The sequence below is a fragment of the Lynx canadensis genome, chromosome X (genome assembly GCF_007474595.2).
Source record: "Lynx canadensis isolate LIC74 chromosome X, mLynCan4.pri.v2, whole genome shotgun sequence".
Lineage (NCBI taxonomy): Eukaryota > Metazoa > Chordata > Mammalia > Carnivora > Felidae > Lynx > Lynx canadensis.
The window spans coordinates 17,720,942-17,735,711 of NC_044321.2; the positions used below are offsets into that span (position 1 = coordinate 17,720,942).

At 39.1% G+C, this 14,770-nt stretch overlaps 1 protein-coding gene and 1 non-coding gene across 4 annotated transcripts in view; both read left to right on the plus strand.

Annotated features, from left to right (window-relative positions):
* The window catches only part of MBTPS2 (membrane bound transcription factor peptidase, site 2), a 103,025-nt gene that overhangs the window by 53,310 nt on the left and 34,945 nt on the right, over window positions 1–14,770 (plus strand). Inside the window, exons 12-14 of one of the 3 annotated variants that reach the window (XR_003966483.1) lie at window positions 1,872–2,021; window positions 6,381–6,603; window positions 14,355–14,589. The gene's annotated coding sequence lies outside the window, so the exon portion shown is untranslated. Of the gene's footprint in view, window positions 1–355; window positions 965–1,871; window positions 2,022–6,380; window positions 6,604–14,354; window positions 14,590–14,770 lie in introns of those variants that run through there. The other 2 variants (XR_003966484.1, XR_003966485.1) reach the window with 2 other exon arrangements.
* LOC115507923 lies at window positions 8,744–8,851 on the plus strand. Its single transcript, XR_003966846.1, has one exon. It is a non-coding gene; the product is annotated as a U6 spliceosomal RNA (small nuclear RNA).

Genomic DNA, 14,770 nt, shown 5'->3' on the forward strand with positions numbered 1-14,770 from the left:
ACTATGGTAAGAATGAACTCTTTGGATGATTGATCATCCATCCTTGATGTTACCCGAGGGTGAAGTCGCATTTGACTTGTCATGCTAATTATTACATAGTTCCTATAAACATTAAAGGACAAAACGAGGAGAAATGGAATAAGAAATATTTTGAGTCCAGGTTTTAACTCTGCCACCTACTAGTGACTTTCAGAAGGGGAAGACTTTGCAATCCCTTCTCACTAGCACACCCATGCTTCCACCTCTGTGGAGCGGCAGAACTTCAAGGGCAAACATGGCTTCAGAGCCCAAGAGAGAATGTAATGTGGTCAGGAGCAGCCCCAAGAAACTCAAAGACCTTCATCTTATCTGACAGGAGATGCTGCTGGACCGCATGCCACCAGTCCCACTCCTGAAGCAGAATGTTCAAGGAGTGTGTCCGAAAAGCAGAAGCTGGCTGCTCCAAGGAAGAAAGGCTATGCTTCAACCAGCCTCGCTCTACTTGAAGAAAGGGCTCTCCCAGAAGAGAGGCAACCTGAAGGATTCACCCAAGTGTTTCTGAGCCAGGACCTCTAGCACACTTTGGACAGTGGTGGCATAAAATAATTGGAGGCAACCTGAAAAGTTGTTGAATATACTAAATGACTTCCCTCTGTGTGTCTACAAAAGCCCCAGTAGCACATTTTTCCAATATGCAAGCTCTGAGGAGAATAGGAAACATACGGAATTTTAAAGGACCTCCCTTACTAAAGGGAAATCAAGCAGGCTTTTATTTTGGCAACATACTTATAACCTTAATCTACTTGTGGTTGTTTTATGTAGTATAAGATATTTGTCATACTGGATTGGGTTTATTAAATCTCATTTTTTTTCATTTTTCATTCTCAAATCAAAATGGGAAATGTAGAGAAGAGGTAGCTATTTAGAATGCTCAAAGGGGCTTCTGGGTGGCTCAGTTGGTTCAGCCTCCAGCACTTGATTTTAGCTCAGGTCATGATCTCACAGTTCGTGAGTTCAAGCCTGGCAACGGGTTCTGCGCTGACAGCATGGAGACTGCTTGGGATTCTCCGTCTCCCTCTTTCTCTCTCTGCCCCTCACGCACGTGCACACTTGCTTGCTCTCTCTCAAAAATAAAACTTAAAAAAAAAAAGCTAGAATGCTCGTAGAACTTTGATAACATCACAGGTTTTTTTTTATATATATAATTTATTGTCAAATTGGTTTTCATACAACACCCAGTGCTCATCCCAACAGGTGCCCTCCTCAATGCCCATCACCCACTTTCCCCTCTCCCCCACCCCTCATCCACCCTCAGTTTGTTCTCAGTTTTTAAGAGTCTCTTATGCTTTGGCTCCTTCCCTCTCTGTAACTTTTTTCCCCCTTCCCCTCCCCCCTGGTCTTCTGTTAAGTTTCTCAGGATCCACATATAAGACATCACAGGTTTTGAGACTGAGGAACATTCTCCCAAAATATCAATTGGCACACACTTTTGGTGGCCTACTAAAAAGCTATTCCTCTCTTTTACCTGCCAGCAAGGTCTGCCTTCTATAATAGAGGCTAAAAATGCCAGATACTCCCTCTCCTACCCTCTTTGCAGGTAATGCTGGCCATGTGGCTGAGGTTTGGTCAGTGAGCCTTTCAGCAGCACTCTCTCTAGATGCTTCTGGAAAGATTTTCCATCCTGATGAAAACAAGATATTCAAGTAGAGCTTTCTTTCACACCTCTTCCTTCCAGTCATTTCATAGGCTATTTGAGCAGTGGACACCATATTGCAGCCAGCCTTTCAGCAGCACTCTCTCTAGATGCTTCTAGAAAGATTTTCCATCCTGATGAAAGCAAGATATTCAAATAGAGCTTTCTTTCACACCTCTTCCTTTCTGTCATTTCGTAGGCTATTGGAGCTGTGGAGACCATATTGCAGCCATTAAGCAGTAGAGAAAAACAAACATGCTGAGAACGGCAACATATGGGAATGGAAAGAGCCTGGGTCACTGACAGCACTGTTTAGCTCAGGATGACCATCTACCTCTAAACTTGTTAGGTAAGACAATAAAACTTCCTGTTATATCTGCCACTCTTAGTTGGGTATTGTTATTCACAGATGAAAGAAAGCATCTTAACTGATTCAGGAAGATTTTAAATACAGTTCAGAGGAAACTGTTTTACACCAAATATTTACTAATTCTCCCTCACATATTGAGAAGGCATGTTAGTGAACATAAGCATATGAGAAAGTCCTTATAACATTGGGTTAAAGGGAGGCTCCCAGGGGCGCCTGGGTGGCTCAGTAGGTTGAGCGTCCGGCTTGGGGTCAGGTCATGATCTCGCAGTTTGTGAGTTCGAGCCCCGTGTCGGGCGCTGTGCTGACAGCTCAGAGCCTGAAGCCTATTTCAGATTCTGTGTCTTCCTCTCTCTCTGCTCCTCCCCCGCTCCTGCTCTGTCTCTCTCTCTCTCAAAAATAAATATTAAAAAAAAAATTTAGGGGCGCCTGGGTGGCTCAGTCGGTTAAGCGGCCGACTTCGGCTCAGGTCATGATCTCACAGTCCGTGAGTTCAAGCCCCGCGTCGGGCTCTGTGCTGATGGCTCAGAGCCTGGAGCCTGTTTCAGATTCTGTGTCTCCCTCTCTGACCCTCCCCTGTTCATGCTCTGTCTCTCCCTGTCTCAAAAATAAATAAAAATGTTAAAAAAAAATTTTTTAATTTAAAATAAATAAATAAATAAATAAATAAATAAATAAAAATAAAGGGAGGCTCCCAGCATAGAACCCTGAGGGTTGATCTGGTGATGTCTCAGGTTTTGTTGTTCATAATGTCTGAGAAAAGACATACTATAACAGTGAAAATGTATGTTAGGAAAATTTTTTGGTTTAGCCAAATTTATTGACACAATTATTGGAAAACCATTCAAAAATAATTGGTTTAGGTTTTTAGAGCAAAGATGACTGCCAATCTTAATTATTCAAGATTTTTCTTAAGGATCTAATTCAAATGTGTCATTTATTCTGATTGTAATGAGAATTTTATTAAAAATTTTTTAATGTTTATTTTGAGAGAGAGATAGAGCATGAATGGGGGAGGTGCAGCGAGAGAGGGACACACAGAATTTGAAGCATGCTCTAGGCTCTGAGTTGTCAACACAGAGCCCGATGCAGAGCTCGAACTCACGACCTGAGCCAAAGTCGGACACTTAACCGACTGAGCCACCCAGGAGACCTGTAATGAGAATTTTAAATTGTCCTATTTGAAATGCCATTTAAATTTTCAAGATTGAAAATAGAATTTATAAACAAAGCAGCTTTGAAATTGTTTCTGTAATGCCTTAGAAAACTCAGATATCTGACCTTATATTACACTTAGTAAAACAGAAAAGGCCATTTGCTGATAAAATATTGTCATTCACAGATAATTACATTACGTAGATTTACGTAATTTATGTGGAACCCACACATTGTATTTATAGATTTGGAAAACTTTATACTTAGCAATTGTCCATTTTACTTCTCCATTTATTTGTTGTGATAAGACATACAATTTTCCCAAAATGTGTTAGATCAAGTTGAACAAATGAAATTAATATGAAAATATCTATTAAAGGATGTTAGTGTCCAAGCTGTCCATCTTTTCTGTCTGTCATCCATCTGGACATAAAAGAGTTTGTTAAATAGAATTAAATATACCCTATGTACCACACCAGTGGTTCTCAATCAGGAAGATTGTATCCCCTAGGGAACATTTCACAAAGTCTGGAGACACTTTTGATTGTCACAACTGGGGAGGGAGCAGGGTGCCACTGGCATCTGGCGGGTAGAGGCCAAGGATGCTGCTAAACATCCCACAATGCACAGGACAGCTCCCCAAAAGAAAGAATGATCCTGACCTAAAATGTCAATAGGGTTGGAAAACTCTGGTCTACAACAAACACTTTGATGTTTAAAATATAATACAGGGGTGCCTGGCTGGCTTAGTCAGTAGACCATGTGACTCTTGATCTTGCGGTCCTGAATTCAAGCTGCACATTGGGGGTAGAGTTTACTTTAAAAATAAATAAATAAAAGTAAAAATCAAAGTATTAAATAAAATGTATCACAAACTCATTCTTCATAATCCCTGCAGAGGAAAGAATAGGTTATTATTGTTTTAAAGTCATCTCAAGAGATTCTCAGGGGAAGCCTTGATTCTTAGAAACCGTAAAATATAGGTTGAAGCTTGTATGCATTTTTTGTTTCTTTGTGTGTGTGTTTTTAAGTTTTTTAAGGTTTATTTAATTTTTGAGAGAGAAACAGAGACAGGGAGCAAGCAGGGTAGGGGCAGAAAAAGAGGGAGACACAGAATCCAAAGCGGGCTCCAGGCTCTGAGCTGTCAGCACAGAGCCCAATGTGGGGCTCAAACTCATGAACCGCGATATCATTACCTGAGCTGAAGTCAGATGCCTAACCAACTGAGCCACCCAGGTGCCCCTGGGTGTTTTTTTAAAGTAATCTCTACACCCAACGTGGGGCTCAAACTCACAACCCTAAGATCAAGACCCAGATGCTCCACTGACTGAGCCAGCCAGGCTCTCCTGTATCATTTGTTTTATATGAGAAATTCCTTCTTTTTATGTTATAATATCTTCTTTCAAGTAGATAGAACTTAGATGGAGCCTTCCTTCCTGGAACTCCATCTTTAAAAAATAATTGTGGGGGCACCTGGGTGGCTCAGTTGGTTAAGCGTCCACCTTCCTCTCAGGTCATGATCTTGAGCTTGGGGAATTCAAGCCCCACATAGGGTTCTGTGCTGACACCTCAGAGCCTGGAGCCTGCTTCGAATTCCGTGTCTCCCTCTCTCTTTGCCCCTCCCCCACTTGCACTCTGCCTCTTGCTCTCTCAAAAATAAACATTAAAAAAATTGTTTTAATAATAAAATAAAATAAATAAATAAAAATTGTTGTTGTTGGGGCGCCTGGGTGGCTCAGGCGGTTAAGCATCCAACTCTTGATTAAGGCTCAGGTCATGCTCTCTGGGACATGAGATCAAGCCCTGAGCGTCAGGCTCTGTACTGGGCATGGAGCCTGCTTAAGATTCTCTCTCTTAAAAAAAAAAAAAAAAGAAAAAAAATTGTTTATCTCATCTGTCTGGAGGTGAACCTGAACTTTACTAACATTGCAAAGTGCTCTTCCTAAGGCGTGAATCTATAGATGTGAGTTTAGTGTAAATTATATAGCAACAGGAAAATGAATTAGAAAACTTTCTTTGTGCTTCTGTATTTCCCTGTCCATAGACTAGAAACCTACCTTTCTTGTACAGACAATGTGAAAACATTTTACTTGGAAAGAAAGTGACCATTCAAATCTAAGATCTGATATGATAGAGAATGTCAAGAACACCTAGTTCACGTTAACATTCTTGGTATTCATAATTTAAACGTCTTTTCTTTTTAATCGAGAGTTGGCATACATTTCGTATGCCTTTGAAAATTTAATCTGGAACACAGAGAAGGAAATGTGTTTTCTTTTTAAAGATCTCTAAGGAAAGTTGTTCCACAATCCATCAGGTTGTTCTAATATCTAACCTGTATGAGATATCACATATTATAATGTAGACTGATATAACTAGTTTGGAAGGCAATTTAGCAATATTTATCAACTAACCTCATAAATGTCCATGGCCTTTGAGGCAGTAATTCCTTTTCTGAGAATTTATCCTGAAGTAATTATCCTAAATGCACACTAGGCTTTCTACACGAGATGTTCCTGAAAGTGTGTTTTACCCCAGTGAAAAACTAGAAACTCCTAACTGTACCACAACCAGAATAGTAGAATGGGTAGATTAAATTGACTAACTTTATGTCAGCTTTATGTCCACGTAAAGATATGAAAAATTGGGGTGATCTGCTGGCTCAGAAGAGCATGTGACTCAATCTCCAGTCATGGGTTTGAGCCCCATGTTGGGTGTAGAAATTACTAAAAAAATAAATAAACTTAAAAATTGTTTTACAGAACACATGTGATAACATGGGGCAATATTTTTTCAGTAAAAAATAAAATAGGATATGAAACATTGTTCGCTGCATGATTATAATAGCATAAGAAAAAAATCATTTGAGCCCACACAGGGACACCAAAAAAGAGAGAAAGAAAGAAAGAAAGAAAGAAAGAAAGAAAGAAAGAAAGAAAGCAAAATCCTGTAAACTCATGTAATCAAAGCTATTTACCCAGAAATTCCACTTCTAAGAAATTATCCTAGGGGAATGATTGGTATAAAGAAATTAATCACTAAGCAAGAAAGTATAAACAACCTTAACGGTTTTTTAGTAAAAAAGTGGAAACAACTCAAATGTCATGTCTATGTGGATACCCCATACGTTCACTATTAAATTTGATTTTCTCCTATTAATCTGTCTCATGTCAATTTGATTCTTAGTACAGCTAGAGGGTCTTGAAGGGCAGAGGAAATTCTTTCTCCCCAACGGTTGGCACATTTCGCAGTATACTTTCTACTCGCTGGACACCTCTTGACCTGACATTGCTGCAGTTGAGAGATCCTTGGGACAATGACATTCAGCTGGCAGCAGGTGAAATTTCTTACCAGGTGAAATTCCAGCCTCCTGGAATGTCTGTGTGTGGAGGCAAATGGAGCCAGAGTGGTAAGAGGTCTTTTTATCTCTTTCTTAATTTAGATTAGCAGGAGAAAATCCTTGTGAAACTAGTTTCTTGGACTAGGTTACTCTTTGGTTAAATTTAGTAGAGTACTCTTTGGTTCCTGATCCATTTCCTCCCAGAGATGGTCTTTGTTTTCCTCTGTCTGTGTCTTTGGTGTCTTTAATGTGCACATGAAGTAAAGGCTGTTGCTCACGGACATGTTGGAAGCCAAAGCTGCAAAATTGGTGGGCACCGGTCGAGCACTTAAAAGGTGTTAGAGTGCTCGCCGCCTCAAGAAGACTCCCATGTTAGGAAAAGTTGGTCACAGAATGGGTTAGATTGACACTAGGCCACCCCTAAATCTCAAGAAAACTTCCATGCAATGAGATATACTGTAAAACAACACAAAATCCCCACACATCCCTCCTAGTTATTAGGGTGGCTGTGGCTCCAAGAGACCCAAGGCCTAGCCAAGGCTGTTTATGTGCGCATAAGAGATTTGTCCTTTCATCTTGTTCTATGTTCTAAGAATGTAGCCAGTGTGAAGGGGTGCAAGAGCACCTGGCTTCAGGGGTCCCAAACAAGATCCAGAGGCAGAGAGATGAGTGCTGGTGGAACAAGAAAGGAATGTATTTCAGTGAGGCCACCACCCAGAAGACAGCAGACTAGCATCTCAGACTGTCGGCAAAGTGCTACAAACACTTCCAGGTTTATATAAGGAAAATGTGGGGCAAAGGTGGGTGGGTACCTGTAGGTGGGCAGTGAAGGTCAAGTCTATCACTGTCTTGGAGTCAGTCATGGGTGGAGTCTTGCTGGGGCGGGGGCAGTCCTTATTGCTAGAGGGGCTAGTTTTGGTTCCCATCAGAGGATGCTTTGCCCACAGGATCTTCTGTCTGAGTTAAGAGATAAGCTAGAAAGAAGAACTTAATCAATTAGAAAGTTTGAGGTCAAAATGGAAGTAGTCAAAGTCCTCTTTCAAGAGCTTGACTTTGTGACCAGTGAGAATATTCTCTTTGGTCCCCACCATTCATAGGGTGCACTTTCCAGAGTTCTGCAGGGGATCAGTCAAATAGACTGGGGATCCAAATATCTCTCCTCCACCCCACTGACTGTGGGAAGTTTGTCATAAGACGTTCCAGCCCAGAGGAACCTTTGTTATATCAATCTTAGTTGCTTGTCAGTGTTGGAAAGTTCCGTTCCAGTAGCACCTGCCCTGTGTCACAAATGAGGGAGTCTTTGACTAAAGACATCTCACCATTTTGTGAGGACTAGAGACACCATTTTCCCTACACCATCCTCACCGCTTGTGCAATGAAGGCCTTTGCTTTGTTAGACTAATTTTGGGAGTAAACTTTTGAATCATGGGGGCCGTGTAATCTATATCCTCTTTGGATGCCTTGCATCACTGGTTAAACCATTAAGGCTTATTGGTTTGAGTCGCTGTTAATAGATCCTGCTCATCAATGGCTGGAGGATGGATATTTTAAATTGGCTATATTAAAAAAAAGACTTTATAGAGAGCTCTCAACTGTCTTATTAGTATAGTGGCAAGCCTTAAGGACTCCCTTGATAAGATGAAATAACAAAAATCAGACTTAAAAATAGGGGCACCTGGTAATTCAGTCGGTTAAGCGTCTGACTCTTGATTTCGGCTCAGGTCATGATCTCACAGCAAGGAGCCTGCTTGGAATTCTCTCCCTCTCTCTCTGCCCCTCCCCCACTTGCACTGTCTCTGTCTCTCAATATAAATAAACTTAAAAAAATTTTTTTAAATCTCCCTGATATAAAGAAGGAAATTTAGTTAAAAAGATAGGCCAGTCCCTTGATATTCAGGATACAATCTAGTTCTTTAGACAATTAGAAATAACTGCCTTACAAATCTCTACAAAACCAGAAATGCAACTCTAGAAACAAGTCAAAGCATACCTATCTTTACCACTCCCTGAACCTCACCTATTCCTCTCAAAATGTTTGTAGATATTATAAAAGGTCTGGATATTGGAACAAAATTGTCCTGTACTGAAGAGAAAAAAGGAAAATTTGTAAATCACAGTTATCCTGAAATTCTAAGAGGAAAAAAAATTTTTTTAGATTCTCTGTCCCTTGAAATCAAAATAAATCTTATGTCTTTGAAATGTAAACAGAGTGCTCACTTTGGCAGCACACGTACTAAAATTGTAATGATACAGAGAAGAATTAGTATGGCCCTTGAGCAAAGATGACACACAAATTGATGAAGCATTTCAGATTTTTTTTTTAATTAAAAAATAAAAAAATAATAGGGGCACCTGGATGGCTCAGTCCGTTAAGCTTCTGACTTCAGTTCAGGTCATAATTTCACAGTTCTTGAGTTCAAGCCCCACATCAGGCTCTCTGCTGTCAGCACAGAGCCTGCTTCGGACTCTCTGCCCCCCCCTCAGCCCCTCCCCCCCCCAAAATAAACATTTTTAAAGAATTATAAATAAAATAAAATAAAATAAAATAAAATAAAATAAAATAAAATGTAAACAGTGCCTACTCAAGAATGGGGAAAAAAAGGGCTGTGTGTCAGTGTGGGATCGGGGAGGGAGAGGCCTTTTTAAAAGGCAAACTGCTGATAGACCTCTTAAGCCCAGACTCTAGTGGCTCTTATAACAGGCAGATATGTTCCAAATCTCAACCTTGGAGAAAACTTGGATACTCTGTGCCTTTGTGATGTAAATGTTCAATTCTCATCCTTTCTAGGATGTAAGTCATTTTTTGAAATGCAACTTCTGGGGAGAAAATTTTCAACAGAAAAAAAAATGGTGGCATTTGGAAATTGAGCTCCTAATGTTTTCTCCACAAAGATTAGTAAAAACAAGCTATAAGATTTTTTATTGCATCTTGTCTGTGTATGTGTGTCCATATATGTTGTAAATGTGTGATATTTTCGCTACCTCTCGATAGTCTTGCCAAAATTAACTTGTAAAAAAGCTCTATGTGGTTGGTTTGAAGGTAAGCACTTATAAGATTGGACATTTAAAACTCAGAAAGACAGAAACTAACCCAAATGTTTTTCAGGTTCACGTGATCTGGGGAAATATTCAATATTAAAGCTAATTTAAGGTTGTTGGTTAAATTAAAATACACATGTTTTTAGAGTTACTAGCATTAAATATAGAACTTTTAGTCTGCCTATGTTCACTGAAAGTCAAATAAATTCATTATTTCTATTGCAAAATTTGTCCAAAAAAACACCCACAATCATGGTTGACTTTGTCTAATGCCTCATAAAGTTTTGTGACTAATCTAAACATAATTGTTAGAAACAAGTAAATTAAATAGATGTAAATAAAGTAAAAAGGTAAGTAAACTTTTAAGTAGCTTCAAAATCTTTGATAACATGAAACTTTAAAATTTTGCTGTTAAATAATGAGTTAGGTTAAATTTATTGATTACCTAAATCACTTCGAAGTAAGATAAAATAATAAAACATCAAGTATGAAACATAAGTTTATCTGTTTTTGTCTTATCGCAGAGAAACTAAAGATAAATATGGGTCTGTTAGTAAACTTGGTTTGTGCTTTATTTAAATACGGTACTATGAATAAAGCACATGTATAAAAATTAAGAAATGTATTCATAAGTTTGCTAATATAAAGAATAATCGTATAACTGATGGTTCACAGTTACTACTTCGTTTTCACTAGAAACTAAGGTTTCTAAAAGTTCTGAATTCTAATAAATGTAAATAAGACTACTGGAAATAATCAGGGAAACAACTCTGTTTGCAGGGAAATAAGATGTGTGTTTTTGGTAAGAAGTAGCATAAGAAATAGAAATACACTTTGGTTGAGGGAAAGAAAATAATTTCGTCCTAAAATGGGGCCAGTTATTTAAACTGAGGACAAAATGTGAATGTAAAAACAGTTGTAAAAGATTTACTGAAAAAGAATCTTTTGAAAGGAATTTTATGTGCAGTCAGTACTGGCTAAGATTAACATAAATTTAGGTAAGTAAATGAATTTTAATATCAAATATTAAAATTGTGTTTTTGTTAAAAGGACAAAGTTTTCTTGAACTATTCATCTGTTTTTTTTTTTTTTTAATGTTTATTTTTGAGACAGAGAGTGCAAGCAGGGGAGGGGCAGAGAGAGAGGGAGACACAGAATCAGAAGCAGGCTCCAGGCCCCGAAACTGTCAGCATGGAGTCTGACTGGGGGCTTGAACTCACAAACTGTGAAATCATGACCCCAGCCGAAGTCGGACACCCAAGCGAATGAGCCACCCAGGCATCCCTATTCATCTGCTCTTAATAAGAAATTATAAACAAAATTTTTTCTTTATCGTTAAAGGTATCTGCCTAGGGGCGCCTGGGTGGCGCAGTCGGTTAAGCGTCCGACTTCAGCCAGGTCACGATCTCGCGGTCCGTGAGTTCGAGCCCCGCGTCAGGCTCTGGGCTGATGGCTCGGAGCCTGGAGCCTGGTTCCGATTCTGTGTCTCCCTCTCTCTCTGCCCCTCGCCCGTTCATGCTCTGTCTCTCTCTGTCCCAAAAAAAAATAAATAAACGTTGAAAAAAAAAATTAAAAAAAAAAAAGGTATCTGCCTAAAAAAACCCAAGGATTCTGTGTTTTGTCAAAATAATTTCCTACTTTGGGGCGCCTGGGTGGCTCAGTCGGTTAAGCGTCCGACTTCGGCTCAGGTCACGATCTCGCGGTCCATGAGTTCGAGCCCCGCGTCAGGCTCTGGGCTGATGGCTCAGAGCCTGGAGCCTGCTTCCGATTCTGTGTCTCCCTCTCTCTCTGCCCCTCCCCCATTCATGCTCTGTCTCTTTCTGTCTCAAAAATAAATAAATGTTAAAAAAAAAATTTAAAAAGAAAATAATAATTTCCTATTTTTATTGGGTCTGTGATTACTTAAAAAAAACCTGAGTCTTAAAAAAGCTAAATTTTGCTCACTACTATGTAACCTTCCGTATTTGCCTTTAATACCTTTTATTGTCACTTTGGTTAAACGGATAAATATTGTTTCATAATATTTTATGATTTTATTTAATCACATTTTCAAACCTTTTAATAGTTTTTTGACATACTTCCCAAAATCACTGTCTAAAATTAAGTCTTTTGACCCCAATCTCACCAAGGTGTTTCAGAGAGTTCCTGGAACATTTCAAAGATTGTATGAGACATTAAACAAATTAGGCTTATTTAGTATGTTAAATTACATCAGAAGCCTTGTCAAATAAGTGATACTAAACCCTCTTAAGATTATATTTGTGTAGATGCTATTGTGTATAAATGTTATTAGGATAATTCTAAAAACTGTATGAAACTCCTAGAAATCTGAAGTCCTGGTATGTTATCAACTTGAAATGTTGTGTATCACAGACATAACCAAATTTTCTTCCTTTTTTTTTAATGTTTATTTATTTTTGAGAGAGTGAGAGAGAGCAAGCAGGGCAGGGGCAGAGAGAGAGAGGGAAGGAGAGAATCCCAAGCAGGCTCTGCGCTGTCAGCACAAAGCCTGACTCAGGGCTCATTCTCACAATCCATGAGATTATGACCTGCGCTGAGATCAAGAGTCAGATGCTTAACCAACTGAGCCACCCAAGTGACCCCATAACCAAATTTTCTTGTCAATTATATTGTAATGAACTCTAATTACATCTCTGACCATGGCCACTTTTAAGTCTGGTCATTTACAGTTACTGTTTTACTCTGATGATGTTGCAAATGTGTTTCATATTAAAGATATTCATAGAAAACCTCAAAGTATAGGTTTCTGATAACCTTAGGATCCTAAACTGATCCTAAACTGAACTAAGAATTTCTAAAACTAGAGGGAAAACTGGATTTAAGCAGAATGAAAATTAATAACATGAGACTCAATGAAGTGAGGAAGTAATTGTAATTTTTATGACTTTCTGTTTATTTTTTTAATTTTTAAGAAATGTTTTATTTTTGAGACAGAGAGAGAGAGCACGCCAATGTGCACGAGCACGCCAATGTGCACACGCACCCAGAGAAGGAGCAGAGAGAGGGAGACAGAGTTTCCAAAGCAGGCTCCACACTGACAGCAGAGAGTCCAATGTGAGCCTGGAACTCATGAACTGTGAGATCATGACCTGAGCCGAAGTCGATGCTTAACCAACTGAGGCACGCAGGGGCCCCATGACTTTCTGTTTAAAATGTTGCTGACTCTTTAAAAAAATGCTTTGTTTTTCCAATTAAAAAAATTTTTTTTTTCTCATAGGGTGAGAAACTGGTTGGCTCTTGATCTCAGCTCAGGTCATGATCTCACCTGGTTCTGGTTCTGCACTCACAGCACAGAGCCTGCTTGGGATTGTCTCTCTCCCTCTCTCTCTGCCCCTCCCCCATTTTTGTGAACACTCTCTCTCAAAATTAATAAACTTAAAAACATTTTTTCTCTTAAGCTTACTGATTTACAGCAATTTGATAAAATATACCTTTGTGAACAAATTGAAACATTTATCTTTTGTTCCTACCTGATGCCTCCAGAATTCAGAAACTGTCAGTTGAGTGTTCTTATATGTATTTTTTAAGATTAAAAAAAAAATTTAAAGATTTTATTTTTAAGTTATCTCTATACCCAACATAGGGCTCAAATTCACAACCCTGAGATCAAGAGTCTCATGCTCCACTCACTGAGCCAGCCAGTCGCCCCAAATGTTCTTATATTTTACTTTTTTACAAGTTATTTATTTATTTTGAGAGAGTGAGCTTGTGTGCAGAGGAAAGGCAGAGAGAGAGGCAGAGAGAATCCCAAGCAGGCCCCACACAGTCAGCACAGAGCCCTACATGGGTCTCAATCCCATGAACCATGAGATCATGACCTGAGCCGAAATCAAGAGTCAAAGGCTTAACCGACTGAGCCACCAAGATGCCCTTCAACTGATCTTCTCACTGCACTTATATAAATGATCAGGCCAAGGTGTTTTGAAACTAGACTTACTTAGCAAATAGATTAGTATTAATTAGGCTATCTTTTGGTAGAATGAGGGTGATTATAGAGACAAAATATGTTTCAATAACACACCAAGTAAATATTAGATTCTAATACTGTTTCTTATAAACTAGACCAGATCCTGATTTCTTCTAGTTTCTTCCAATGCCTGGCTACCGTTCTCCAAAGTAACATTTCTGAGTCTTTTCCCATCTTTCTGAGTTGGATACATTTGAGAACTAAGACTATCCTTTCTCCTGAAGCCCTGCGAACTAAATAGGAACGACTTAATGTAAACTTCAGAGAAATCTCCACAGTAGCTCCCATACAGGCAACCTTTATGCCTGTTGCTCTGTGGGCCTTTCAGAAGGATCACCACAGGCCACCTGGCTGGCTCAGTCAGTGAAACACAGGAGTCTTGATGTCAGGGTGGTGAGTTCAAGTCCCACATTGGGTATAGAGCTTACCTAAAAAAAAAAAAAAAAAGAAAGAAAGAAAGGAAGGAAGGAAGAAAGAAAGAAAGAAATTAGGTTTCCAGAAGTATGTAATTCTAACAGAAAGAATGTCAAATAAACTCCTCTTTAAAAAAAAAAAAGAAAAATGAAAAAAGATCACTACAAACACTTGAACTATAAACCAAGAAAATCTATCAGACTGCCACCACCTGCTGTCACTCTATCCACAGATGATTCAAGCTTGACATCTAGAAATCTCAGCTGGATACCCTCAGAACTCACAAACTGGTTTATAATTTGATCCAATCATTAACCATTTTTTTCTTTTGTTTCCAGAGAAATGCCTCTTATTTAAAACCTGATTGCTTAAACCATAGGCCCAACTTTGAGAACACAGCTGCATCACTGTCTTCTGAAATGGGTTTAACTGAACTGACTTATTGCAAGGACTGGTCCACCAAGACAGAATGATCTACCTGCTCAACTTTTATACGTGAAGCTTAAGGGAAGTGTCAGAGGAGGGAACTACAGGGGCCAAGGGCAGTACGCTCCAAGATGGCCCACTCTGGCATGAACATTATTTCGAGTCAAAAGCAATCAAAACCCAGCAGGGTAAGGAAAAACTCTTTATCCCCCCTCAACTGCCTGCTGATACCAGAAAGACAGCTATTTACAGAGATTCCTCTCTACCTAAGAAACTTATCCACATAATAAGACAACTTTGTTTTTTTTGCAAAACAAAACTCCTCTCACCTTTCTGTTAATAAGTTTTTCTCCCCCTTTGTATCCTCAG